Source organism: Diceros bicornis, chromosome 16, assembly GCF_020826845.1.
Source record: "Diceros bicornis minor isolate mBicDic1 chromosome 16, mDicBic1.mat.cur, whole genome shotgun sequence".
Taxonomy (NCBI): Eukaryota; Metazoa; Chordata; class Mammalia; order Perissodactyla; family Rhinocerotidae; genus Diceros; species Diceros bicornis.
Window position 1 is genome coordinate 63,914,319 of NC_080755.1, and position 13,920 is coordinate 63,928,238.

A 13,920-nucleotide genomic window follows, 5' to 3' on the forward strand; every position below is an offset into this window, starting at 1 on the left:
CACGTCGGGAACCTGGCTCTGAAACAGAGCATCTGCAGGAAGTCCCTGCTCTGTGAGTCACTGATGGTGCAGCCCGGGCAGCGCATGGAGCCCCTGTGCCTCAGTTTCCTCACTCGGAGGTGGAGAGTCATCACAGGCTTTCCCGTTATTGGGTTGGCGAGAGGTGAACACAGTTAATAAATGTAGAGCACTTAAGGTAGTGCCTTAAGGTGAGGGTTGGGTAAATGTTACCTGTTATTATTCAGTGACATTTAATCCAAAGCCTCATGCTGGTAGAGCAGATAGTCTATGGATATGAGATGTTTAGCCAAGAACAAGTAAATTATTTCTTTCAAAATAATAGTATAAGTCCTTCCAAATAAATTTCTAGTGTGCCGAGAAAAGTCATTCTCTCTATGTAGGTGGGTTGTTATCCCAGAATATATTTTATTCCTATTTGGGATTGAACTTCAATGTTGCCACAGAAAAAAATGCTTCTGATGATCCTAGTGGGCTCCTTGCCCTTTCTACAGAGAGCGTATTCACCTGCATGTGTGTTTTTCCTTTCCGGCCACCGTAGCAGGTATTGGCGAACTGTTAGTGTCAAACATCGTTTTTTCTACACTTGGCTTTGCCAGTTTCCACTTAGGAAACTACCCTACCCACCCCTGTAGGGTGGTTAAGTGTTTTTTAGTACATGCTTTCTTTGTACCTCTGAATATTTTCTTTCCCGTTTTTATCTCATTAATTTAAACATGCCAAGCATTTCTTTCCAAGCGGTTTCATGAACCAAAGGAGGCAGACAGAGGAGAGAGACGTGGTAACTTCGGGAGATGTCAGGAGTTGAGGGTCTGAGTTTCCTTTAGCTGGTCTCTGAGAGAAAGGCTTTCCTGTGGAAACAGTTGGAATAGAATTTGTTTTGTTTCTGAGACTCCATGAATGAATCTTTTATTTTAAAACCTTTTCCTAGAAATGGTCGAACCTTGTACGTTCTCCAAGAATCCCACCTGCAGTCAGAGAGCTTCTAGGGATGTGGTCGCGGGGTCAGCTCAGGACGCTGCTCGCCTTGCAGGAGAAATCAAAAGAGGAACTGTCCTTACACTGACTGGGAATTGTTGTTTATGTTAAATTTCTAAAAAGGAAAGTAATGGCTTGTTTAAGGGCCCTGAGTACCCCCTCATTATGCAGCGCATCCTTCCAGCCTCTGCTTCAGATCGAAGGGAAAATTAATGAAAAAATGCTCAAGGCTCGACCCCCCTGTGACTCCAGCCCCTCTTCCATCTTTTTAGCCAGGAGACTGTGTCTCCAGCTTAGGGATGCAAATGAAGAGTGAAATCCACTCACCTGCTGAATTCACTTCTCTGGGTGCCCCCGGGCATCCTGGGCTGCAGTCTAACTGAGCCCTGTCTCGGGAGTGCTCAAAAATGCAGCGGGATTTTGCTCCACCAAAGTGTCACCTGTCTAGGTGAGTTGTGCCAGTGTCTATCTGAAGTGACAGCCATCTTTGAGTAGCAGCGTCTTTAACTGACTTCTCTTTCATCATTCATGTTGGAAAGGTAACATTTTCGACAAGGTTGTTTCTTCCTCCCCCATTCTTGTTTCTTGCCCCTTCCGCCTCCCCTCTCCCTTGCCCACCCCCTCCCCACTCTCTTAGTGCACCTGATCAAAACATTATCACTGACAAAGGTTTCCTTCTCCAAATTAAATGAGCCCAACTAGCCTGGGAATTTCCATGAAGAAAGCAAGTGAAATGCCAATGTGCAAAGTTAATGAATCTGGTAACAGAGAGAACATTATTGAGCCTGGATAATATGATCTAGCAGCGTTCCTTCTCCTCGCGCTTCCTGTAAAGAATGTATGGAAGTCAGTTATGTGGCGTGATTCTAACATCTGTCCTACCCCATAATGGTAATTTGTATAAGTAATGGAAACAGGTTAAATACTTCCATTCTAATGTTGCCAGCAGGGATGAAAATGAACATTTCAATGAAATCATCTCGACAGAGCAGAGCAGGGAGGGGCCCTGGCCTGATTCATCTCCACTCCCGTTGGTGATGGGAGCCCTAATGAGAATGCCTGAATGTATAGTTTATCAGATAGAAGAGGAGGAGCAAGTAAATCTCAGAGATTAGAATCACTGCAGAACTGCTCCACACGCTGCTCCGGCCTCCCATCGCAGACCTCTGCTAATAACATGCTCTTTTCATTCTGAGGGAGGGTGGAGGGAGAGAGGCGAGGAGGGGCTGGAGTCTTTTCTCCTCTCTAATGGACTGCCTGCAAGGGTTATCTTCAGCTGGTAAACCCCAGGGTGGTCTTACAATGTCTCTTAGAACTTTGTCTCGAAAACGTAAAGGGAGGGAGGAGAGCTTGCGTTTTCTTTGCTTTCCTGTAATTATAAATCATCCGCTTTTAGAATGGCCTTCTCTTTGCCTAAAAAGTCACTTTACTTCCTTAGTGGTCCATGTAAAGAAGAGCCGTTTGATTTGAACTGCTAGTGCTATTTAACGTGCTTTAAAGATTGGAACTCAGTTCCTTTTCACTGTTTACCCTATAGTGTTACTCCACTTCCAGGGAGAATGCCAGGTCTTCTCATAAGAGGAATACACAGTTATGCCAAGTGTGCTATAGCATCGTTGCAAAGTCAAGTATGTTAATGTGCCTTAGTCAACATATTTTCATGCCAAAATGCTGTATTCATACATTGTATTTTCCATTATTGCTACCCTTCTCCTGTCTAGATGATATTACTTAAAATCCAAGTGAGTTAACAATGGAAACATTTAGTCAGCTAGCCTGTTATATCAAATGCCAATATCTGATTCTAAATATCTAAATTTGGGGGCATGGCGAAAGCTGAGCATCTTTTGTTGAAAGAACGTCTCTCTCAGTTTTCATCAGGATGTTTGTGGTCAGGTAGGAAAAGGTACGATGTGTGCTTCATGCATTGTGTGAATGGGTATTTTGAGTACGCAGGGGTAGCTGCTAGATTTTGAGGGAGAGATTTAAAGCTGACTCTTAGAGAGCAAATCATGTTCAGGGCAGAGCCTTTCTCCTATTGTTGCTTCAGCTCCTTCGGCAAGGCACCCACACTTTTGTTCGTGTATCGGAGGAACGATGATAGCGAGGAGGAGGTGTGGAGCACTCACCTCCTATGGAGTAGAGAAGACGATGGTTCAGGAAGACATCCTCCTGTTGTGCAGAATTGCATGCAGATTAAGGTGCATGTTTAGGGGGAACACAAACCCTATTGCTCAAAGCCAGTGTGATGAAGACTTGAGGGGGTTTGGAACTTTCCTAACATTTAGCCAAATACAGCTGTCACTTCTCACCATTCTTAAAATGACTGTTGAATAGAGCAAATCTTGTTTTCTTTAAAGAAACAAAGATATTTTTTAAAATGTTGGGCTGCGATTTGAGACATATAATTTTTATCAAATTTGCCAAAGATAAGATGTTTGTACCTCATTGTATAATTACAATTTGAGATGAAAATATTTTTTCAGACAATATGTGTGTATTTACATTGCAGACCATCAGGGCACACACTGTTGGTGTCAGAGTAAAGTCTAACAGGGACCGTATATGCTCCCTTATGTCCACTTGCATTAGAATGCACAGAACTCCATGTTGCTCAAGATGACAGCACATCTTTAGGGGGACATTGGCATCCAGAAGGCACGTTTTATGACAAAAAATATTAACAAGATTTAATTTTTTAGAAAAAGCGAAGTCTAACCATAAGATCCAGCTGTCTCATTTCTATTTAGAAAATGATAGGGTCTATGTAGTTTTTATTTTTTATTCACTCACATGCCCACACATACACACACTCACATGCATTTATACATGCACTCACACCCACATATGCGCACACACAAACTTACACCCACCCATGTATGCACACACTCACATGCACACACACACGCACACACTCACACGCATGCACATGGTCACACGCACACACAGGCACACACCCACACACGTGCACACACACATGCACACACGCCACACAAGCACGCACTCACATGCACACACCCACACACATGCACACACTCACATGCACACACCCACACACATGCATACGTGCACGCACCCATGTTTGCACAGACACCCACACATGCGCGTGAAGGCTGGCAGTCTTCTCTCTGCCTTGCAGGCGCTGGTGTGTGCTTGCTCAGATGGACTCCTCTCCGTCTGTATGGTGCTATGTGCATTCTTCCGCTGATGGCAGGACACACTGTGTGTGCTCACAGTGTCACACCCCACACAGTGTGCTAGGCTCCAGAAGGGTGGGGGGAGTGATGGCAAAGCTGTTTTGACACAGGAAGAAATAGCAGAAATGATGATTTAGAGTCTTCGTTTTATTTGATGGGGAGAAATGTCATTTATTTCTATAAGTGATTGTAAAAGGAGAATTTTATACTGCAGTTACCATTTCCAAGCTTACTCATTCATCAGATTTCTATGAGGTGGGGGTGGGTGATGGCAGGGCAGAGCTGACGACACCGAGGATGAGGGTTTTAGCAGAGAAAATGCAGCCGCGTTGAGTTGACTTTATTTTCTGTGATTCAGTGGCCTCTCTCATAACAATCTTTTAGGCTAAAAAATTGTATTCATTCACCTTGTGCAGTATATTGTTCTCATAGTTTCATCACTAGAAATAAAAATTTCTAGAAATACTATAATGTATTCTAGTACATTTGTACCCATATGAACTAAAGATTTTTAGAAAATTGTAGCTTGTAATGAAAACAAAAGATCATGACAAATAATTTCTCTACCTAAACTCGTAAGTTTTATGGCTCTCTCTCTCTCTCTCTATCTCCCTCTCTCTCTGTCTAGGTAAAAGTTTTAAAAAAGCATCTAGGAAAGCAATTATGGGAATTCACTGATAATAGTAAAAACAAACCTAATTATTATGATAAGAGAATGATTTTTTCTGTCATGACAGTGTGGCTGTAACTTTGATTTGGGTACCATTGTTGTTATTAAGGGGATTTTAAGAACGGCGGGTGTTATGTGACCTTGTATTAAGCTCCAATCAAGTATAGAAATAATTATGTCGTACATTTTCGCTCGTGGTGTATCACATTAGTATATAATTTCTATCTGACTGAAGCATATTTAAAGATAAATATTCTCCTCACTCTGTGTTAAAAGTTGGTCTCTTCAAGGCCTGCGGGTCTGTGGGTGTCCCTGTGCTTGCTTACATCCAAATCCTGTGGCCCCAAGAGTTACATTCCCATCTCTCTTCTTGTATCCTGTGCATTTATGAGAACAAGCTACTGGATTTGGAAATGGAGACTCATTTCTGAGATGTAAGCCTGTGTGGGGTTCCGAGACTATAAAAATCCCTTTCTCCTCTCACCTCTTACTTTCATGTTCTAAGACCCGTAGCGAAGGCCTACAGAAGTTCACTTTTTAGCAGTAAACTTTGTATTGAAGAATTGAGGATACAACATGTGCAGTGGTGTGAAGTTACTGGATTTGGAGACATTCACTATTGGTTCTTCATGGTGGCTCACGGGTGTGGAGTAGAGTCAGCAAGTGAGGAGGTACTTATCCTGAGTTGTGTTTCTTTACATTTGTTTCAGCCATTTGAAGAGATATTTCACGCACAGGTCTTCTCTCCTGATATCTAGGTGTCATCCGTCAGGGTGAATCTTACCCTATCTGATAGAAGTCTTTAGTTTTCTGGTGGTAGATAATACTGGGTTGGAACCTGGTGTTTTGGGCCTAGTTTGCTAATATTGGGTTTGTATACCCAGACTCTTCAGACATCTGAGTGTGGTGTTTATCCCTCCTCACGTGTAGAGGTATAATGACTGAAAATATGCCATTTCCCCGAGCGTGGCATTGGGCGTGCGCGTCTTGGCGGTGGCTAACTTTTTAATGTGTGGAACAAGAGAACATTTGCACCGTATCTTAAACACAGTCTGGGGGTAGTGAAATAGCTGCGTGTTTTCCTAGGTTCCTGCAAGAGTTATTTACTTTTTGGTCTTCTCTCTTCATTTTAGCTTCTCTGTTAATGTCTCAAGATTCTTACATATTTTTCCTCTTCTTTTTCTTCCTGACATCACAGAAAATTGAAGAAAGCATTTGGTCTTTTTAATCTCAGCTCTAATTTGTGTCCTCCCACTTGTTAAGTTACAGTGTTGTAATGTGCAGCAAACTCTAATCATAAGATTCATACCAGGTGTGCTCATTGGACCAGTGGAAGGGGCCACGGAACGAGGCTTCTTACTTCTCACTTAACTTGAATTTGGATCCCGGGGCAGTGAGGAAAAGAGAAATTATGTTTATTTTAAGAAAGTTACCTGTGGATTCCTAATTAAAATTAGAATTGGGTAAAAATCATAGGCCATTTTATTTAGAGACTCTGCAGTTCTTAAAAATGGCTTCTATTGAGTTTTAAGAAATAACTCTGTTATAGATCAGATAGTTTAGCAAACCAGTACATTAGTGATTGGTACCAGGCAGCCAAAATTTGCCAAAATAATACAAAAATTTTTGCTCCTATCACATCAGAGCAGAAGTGGCCTTTCAGCTTTGCTTGGCAGAGTGTCAGCCTTCCTGCAAAAAATCAGAACTTGTGTTCGTAAATTAATATAAATCCTGCTTGTATTTTAACGTGGGAAGGAATGAGCTCTGTACCTATATCTCCTTTCTCTGCATGTTTTATTTCCCAGTATATTCTATCTTTCATCAAAACCACCTGCTCTCTCTGTAAGAGAGGTGAAGTTACAAGTGATCAATTATAAATTTGGAAGAAAGTGTGTTTTTCAAGATTCTGCAACGAATGGAAGCTGCACATCTATCACTTAGGTGTGCGTGAGCCCCTTTTGTGAATTGGCCCCTTGGAGTAAATGTATTTTGATATAACGGCCATCTGTTGCTGGATATCACATTTGCCAGCTTAACCCTAGTTTGATGTAGATAAACACATAATCTGGGAGGATGGTATAGTCTCACCAGGTGGCAATACAATAGTGAAGTTTGTGTTTACTGTAAGCCAGTAGCCAAGCAGGGATCAAAGACCTGTGTTTTATATTGGTCACTTTTAAATATCTTTTTCCTCATTCACAGCCAACTCTCAATTATGCATGCTAATGAGGAGAAGAGAGCTTGGCTAAACAAAGTTTCCCAACCTGATCCTTGTTATCTATTTCCACTGCCTCCCCCATTGGGCTCCGGGAAGAGCTGCTAACCAGGAACAGGGCTCCTGCTCCGTGTGCGTTCCCACCTCTCCCTTCCTTCCTCTATTCCCTGGCAGAAGTTCCAGTGATCAGGGAAACTGCTGAGAGGCAGATGGAGGGGCCTGGATAATGCAGGAGTTAAAGAACTGGTTCCTAAGTAGTCCACTGGTCCGAATTCCCCGTGCACCCTCAATACAATGATGAAGCCCATGATGGGACAGCATTCATCAGGAGAAGCGTTCATTACTTGGTTCCTGTTGTTCCCACTTACACTTGCGAGGCTTGAGGCTAATCAGGGGTACCTTCTGAAAGCTGTGGGAGGACGGCCCACTGGGGCGCATTTTCTAGTTCTTTCTGAGAGTCTGCAGGGAGGGCGCGAGTAGTGAGGAGGAGGGGCCCGGCAAGCACAGAGCTGGGTGTGATAATGATGAAATGCTGCCGTTTCCATGAAAGCTTCCTACAATACCCAGACATCAGTCGTTGCCATGATCGCACTGTTGGGGAAACCGAGGCCCTGAGGAATGAGAGAGTGAGTGTGTGGGGGTCACACTGTCCACAGGTGGCTGGGCTGGGACTCCTTCTTGGGTCTCCCATCAGTCTCTTCCATTTGTCTGTCCTCATGTCACGATAATGATGGGGTCTGTCCTTTGATAGGAAAGCACAACAATGGCCCCATTAGCCTGAGCCCTATAGAGACAAGCAGATGGAATGTCACCGTCACCCACCTGCCCCGGCCTCCACGTAGGCTCCTGAGGGTACCCCTTTCTTCTCATCACCTCTGCACATCCCCAGGGTCACTCCATGTACCTGTCATGGGTGATAGATGTGGCCCTAGGGGGCGCATCTCGAAAAGCTGTTTAGCCCATTCCTCCCTGATCAGACGTGGCAGAGCCAAAGGACTCCTTCCCTGCCCAGTATGATGCCAAGTGTCCCGTTGGTCTTCTTTTCAGGCCCCACAGGGTCCAGTCTGAGAATTTCTACCTTCATGGCCCATGTCCTGCGAGACCCAATCTCGTCTCGTCCAGGCCCAAACTCTTAAAATGAAACCTGGTAGATTTTAGATCCTTCTCATGGACCTGGCCCTGGGATGCGCGTGCCCTCAGCCTGCACCCAGTTTTGGAAGGTGGGAGCTGTTGGGGGTGGCATGGGGGGTTTGGGCACTGCTTTTAAAGGACCGAGTCTGGAAGTGAGGCATGGTGGGTTGGAGTGCAGCCCTGACCCTGGGGGAGCCTCAGGAAGTGCCCAGCGCTTAGGTGGGAAAAGGTTGGGACATGAGGGGTCAGTGCTGGGTGGCTGGTCGCTAATTACCAATCCTCCTATAGTTGTTGTTATTATTACTGCAGGGGCCTTCAAACTAAGTCAGCCCTTGATGGTTCTTGGAATGGAGAGCAGAGAGGTAAGGAGAGGCTGGCTGATTGCTCACAGAATTAATCTGGAACATTCCATGGTCTCCTTCCTGCCCACTTCTGTCTATGGGGCAGTTGAGTCCTTTGCACCATTAGCAGCCACGGCCGTCCCATGGTCTGTGTCCTCATGTGGCCATGAGTGTTCCAGAGTAAGGGTGACACTGACCAGCACTTCTGCTGGAGAGCCACTGGACAGGGTGGTGGGAGAATGGGGGATGTGCTTGTAGATTCCCCGGGTCAGTGGCCCTGCTCTCTTCAAAGGCCCCTTCACCAGAGGAGGGAGCAGGAAAGCTCCTCTGGGGTCAGAAGCCATCCAGTGGTACGGCACAGGACAGATGGGCCCCCAGCTGCCCCCAGGTCTGTGCTTCCTCATGCCCCTTGTAAATGAGAGTTGAAAAGTTAACTCACTAAAAAAAAGATCCAATGAGCGAAAACAACATGGTAGAATCATAAAATAGCCAAAGAACATCAACTTCCCAGGATTAATAAACTGGAAGAGTATATGATGAAAGTGTAAATCCTACAAAAGGGCAGGGGCCCCGTTGGCGGAAGGCTGAGGGATGGAGCACAAGGACCATGGAGCTGGTGGAGGTAGGGCCGCGGGAGAGGCCTGTGGGATGGCAGCTGGACTGAGCCTGCTGGAGGGCGAGGAGGGAGCCAGGGGGAGATGGGAGGTGGCCGACGTCGGGAAACTCTCCTGTCCCCTGGAATCCCTCAGACAGAAACCCTAATACCATCTGCGCCTCTCATTGTTCTCTGCCCCCCTTTATACTTTTTAACATTTAAAAAAAAATAAAAGTAACAATTAGCAGAGCCCTTCCCACATTCCTGCCCCAGGCTGGGCCCTGCCCTTCAAGGCTCCCTAACTTCCAGGGACTGGCTTGTGGCTGCCAGGCCCTCCCTGAAGGTTTGCTTCCAAAAAAATCCACTGTTAACATTCTATTTTATTCCAGAAACGGTGTGAAATGGCTAATTCATGTCTGTTGAACTGAAAACATTGAAGAAGATTTTGAAAATAGAGATATTTATCAAGAGCCACTTCACTCAACACATAACCCATGCATTCATTATCTAGGGAAAAAAAGCACTATTAACATTCTCTTAAAAGGATTTTTTCCATTGTATTGTGAATACAGTTGTGTCTTCTGCTTTTTTCATTTAATGACTTTCCGCATGTCGTTAAAAAGCGTTAAAGCATACTTTTTAATGTTTGAATAATATTGCATCATAGGAATAAACCACAAATCACTTACCCCTTCTTGTTGAAGATTTAGACTGTGGCAAATTTTATATGGAATAATACTATAAAGGACATCTTTCTGCGTAAAGCTTTTTCTGTGTTTCACGTCATCTTCTTAGGCTATACTTCCAAAAGTAAAACTATTGGGCCAAAGGGTATAAGCATTTAAAATTTCTCTTCTTTCGCTCTCCTTCATTGAAGTTCTCTCATTTATACACCATGCCTGGTGCCTAGGGGGTGTTCTGAATCCCTGATACAGAATGACTTTGGGTCATTAATTGATTCAGCATTTACTGGATTGAGAAGCTAACGAGACAAAGGACAGAAACTTGGTCCTGACAGGGGCAAAGTGGAAAGACCCGAACTGGGAGTCAGGTGGCCCGAGTGCGAGTCCTGTGTCCATTGTTTGATTTCTGTGTAACCTCAGGGAAGTCAGTCAGCTCCCATAACACTCAGTTTTCTCCTCTTCAAAGTAGGAGTTTCAGTGATGCTGCCTTGAAGGGTTGTGGGGGTTAGAATGAGGCGATGAAGTGAAGTGCCCAGCCGGGTGGCGGGCGGAGCTCAGCAGCGCGAGGTGAATGCCAGTTCACAGTGTGACTAGGACAGACAGGTAAACATCTCTTAATTCTGTGGGGAATGGTGCATTCTGTGAGGGGATTAAGAGGCGTCATCACGGAGATGACATCGGAGCCTCCTCTTGAGGATAAGCAGTGCTCGGAGGGAGGAGGTTGAGGTGCTGCCTGTGACCAGGTGGACAGAACGGGGCACCCCGAGGGCTGGACACAGGGCGGGGAGGGAGGGTCCATGTGAGGATCAGCAGCTCCCGTGCAGGACATGGAACTTAAAGATTGTAACTCAGGGATTGCTTCCAGCAGAACCTCCAGGCCAGCTCGAAGGGAGGACATTGCAGGAGAAGGAGAGGGAAGGGGCCCAGCCGGAAGGCTGTTCCAATGTCCAGTGTGAGGCCTTTGGGGCCCCAGTTATTGGGAGCAGGGGCAGTGGTGGATAGAGGACTTGAGAATGGGGAGGCATTGAGGATAACCGCCCTGTTTCTGGCGTGGACAACTTGTTTGGGGGTAATTCAGTAACAGCTGAGTTAGGAGATTCCTGACTCAGGAGGAGGAAGTGTGCTGTCATTTGGGGAGGGGGCGGTGCTGGAGAGGGCGGAGGAAATCATCTTGTTTGCACTTGGGAGATCTGTGGACCACCCACATCATGATAGATTCGTGTCATAATAACTGGAGTGCCTTCTTTGTGCCGGACATGGGGCAGGCTCTGCAAACGGAGGGCAACACGGCCTTCCCTGACAGGGCAGGAGAGGCGTGGCCTGTCGGCCAGTTGTAGGGTGGACACGGACCCGGTGGTCACAGGATGCACGGGAGGACTCGTGGAAGGAGTTAAGATGGGCCAGAAAGAGGCTGCAGTGGGGATAGGAAGAGCGACAAGGACCAGACAGAGGAAGCCAGCGCTCCCGCCCTGTGCCCTGTGGACAGTGGGTCAACCTTTGCCCCTCCCAGGGGTGTGGCTGCGTCCCCTCCCACAGGGACGTTTGGAAGGCGGGCATGCTCAACCCGGGACAGGGAAAGCCGGCAGGATCCCAGCCTTCCCCGTAGTCCACACTGGGTTCCCCTCCTTTCTGAAATTGTCCCCCCCGAACCCCCTCACTCGCTGCCTGCCCCCCCTGCTCCGTTCCTCCACTGGGACCTGAGCTCTGGGAGGGCAGGCAGGTTAGGGGCCCCTCCCTCTCGCACCCTCACCCCCTCGAAAACAGTGGACATGGGTATCCAAGTGAGAGGATGGCTCGCTGAAACCAGCATCCTCTTAGGAAGGCTTTCTCATGCAGGAGGCTGGGGTTTGCTCCGTGTGGTTCTGCCTGACGCCAGTAGTATTTGTTGCACTGGGGCTGTGGGGTTGTCAACGAGGTGCATGTTACCTCAACCTGGGGACTTCCTTGGTGTAGACTGTACTGTGTCAGGAGGAGGATGGGCCCAGGATGGAGCACGGTCTGATGACACTCCACTGGGACATGGACAGTGCACGCAGATGCCGACTAAATCATGTCTATGCCGTTTCAGGCCCCGAGATGCCGCCTCTGAGGAGAGGACCAGTGGGTGCTAAACAAACCCTAGAGCACGACAAGTTTCCCATTTCTGTGTTTCCAGAGCTGAGATGAAAGTCATTTATTTATTCAGCACACTCTGCCGGGTGCCTACTGTGAGGTGGACTCTGGGAGGCCTTGTTTTAGTCCCATGAGGGAGACAGACCAGCCACAGGCAACTATAGTATGGGGCAGACACATGCAGGCAACGGACCCTTCCCAGCTGAGCCCAAGTGGTCCAGATAAAATGTTCCCTTTAAATTAGTTTAATGAATGGCTGAGGCACAAATCTTCCTCTCATAAAAGTGGATCCACTAAGCCTATTAGGCAGCTTCCTGCAGTTGAGCCGAGTATATGGAACTGCCCGAGGGCGCACTGTGGAGTGCGCCTTGGGACAGACTGCAGTCAGGCCAGCACCTTGTGGGACCTGTCACCTCCATCTTCAGATGAGCTCTGCCCTGCCTAGGATGCCCTGTGGCCTTAAATGTCACCATCAGCACCCACAGAGGCGGACCTTGCTTAGGTGCACTCAGGCCAGGCTGGCTTAGAGGTGGCGAGTGTGGCCAGTGCTTCTGAAGGGGGCCCTAGGGCTGAGGACCCAAGCTGTGAGCCCTCAGAACCCTGGACCCTCCTAAGTAGACCTTTAATAATTATGGACAAAATGAAAATGTGGTTGAACTTGGCAGTCATTTTTTAATTTTATGAGCTTTACATTTTACAGGAGGGTCGTAAGATTATCTAGAGCATTATCCAGATGCCGACGCCTGTAGTTAAACCTGAGGTCTCACGCTATTGATTATTTTTCCTGTGAGCAGCACAGTATTAACGGAACTGTAATTCCCAGCTTTGTTAGTGGACTGCTGTTCTGTATTCAGCTGTGAAACAGACGTGAACACACATGCTCAGATTGCTCGATGCCATCACCAGATGTGGGAATGGGTCCGTGTGCAGGAATTCGGAAGGGTGCGGCTGAAAGAGCCTCTCCAAGTGACCGATTCTGTTGTCATTCACCACACGTGCGTGCGTGCGTGAATGTGCACGTTGCTCACGGTGCCCGTGCGTGCGCGTGCTCAGGAGGACTTGCCTCACCTGAATCTGAACGCCTCCGTTTGCAGGTGCTGATCCTCTCATGTCACTTCCCTGGCCCCAGCATCCACTCTTCAGCAGCAAGATGTTCTGTCTCTCTTCTCAGCCATTCCTGAAAACGCATGTGCTCTTTGCCACATTCCCTCAGGATCTGGCTCTGATAATGTGATAATGAGTGATCATATTTAATGAGACACCCCTCTCAGGTTGTATCAGTGCATTTTAATAGGGGCTTTCCGGGAAATATCTTAACCCCAAATTTCCCAAGTAGTTGATGGAACACTAGTTCAGCTAGTTGTTCCTTCAAAAAGAATAAAAAATAAATAAAAGTACATTGGTCAGATAAGTTAAGGGGTGATGCGCGCAGTTTTCTTCGCTTGGGAGTTAACAAGACATGTCATGTATTAAAGGATCTCAAATGTCTTACGGTAAAACAGTCAGGTGTCCTCTAATGATCTAGATGCCCTCCAACCCTCATTCCTGTGACAGCTGTCAATATCCCGTAGTTTCCTCCTAGAAATGCTGCCTCCAGCCAGGACGTCCTCTGCTGTGCATTGGTGGCCTGAAGGAGGCCGTCATAGCATGTGCTATTGGTCTTGATAAATTTAAAAACATTTTTATTGTGGTAAAATATTTATAACATAAAAGTACCATTTCTGAGTGGATGGTTCAGTGGCATTAAGTACGTTCATATTGTTGTGCAACCATCATTATCCATCTCCAGAACTTTTTCATCTTCTCAAACTGAAACTCTGTCCCCATTAAACACTAACTCTCCATTCCCCCTCCTTCCTCCCCTGGAAACCACCACGCTACTCTCTTCTCTGTGAATTTGACTACTTACAGGTAGCTCATATAAGCAGAATCATACAATATGTGTCCTTTTATGTCTGGCCTATTTCACTCAGCATAGTG

At 46.5% G+C, this 13,920-nt stretch overlaps 1 protein-coding gene across 1 annotated transcript in view; it reads left to right on the forward strand.

Moving 5' to 3' along the window:
- TSHZ1 (teashirt zinc finger homeobox 1) overlaps positions 1-13,920 on the forward strand; it is a 75,808-nt gene that overhangs the window by 56,760 nt on the left and 5,128 nt on the right. The gene's annotated exons all lie outside the window — the stretch shown is intronic.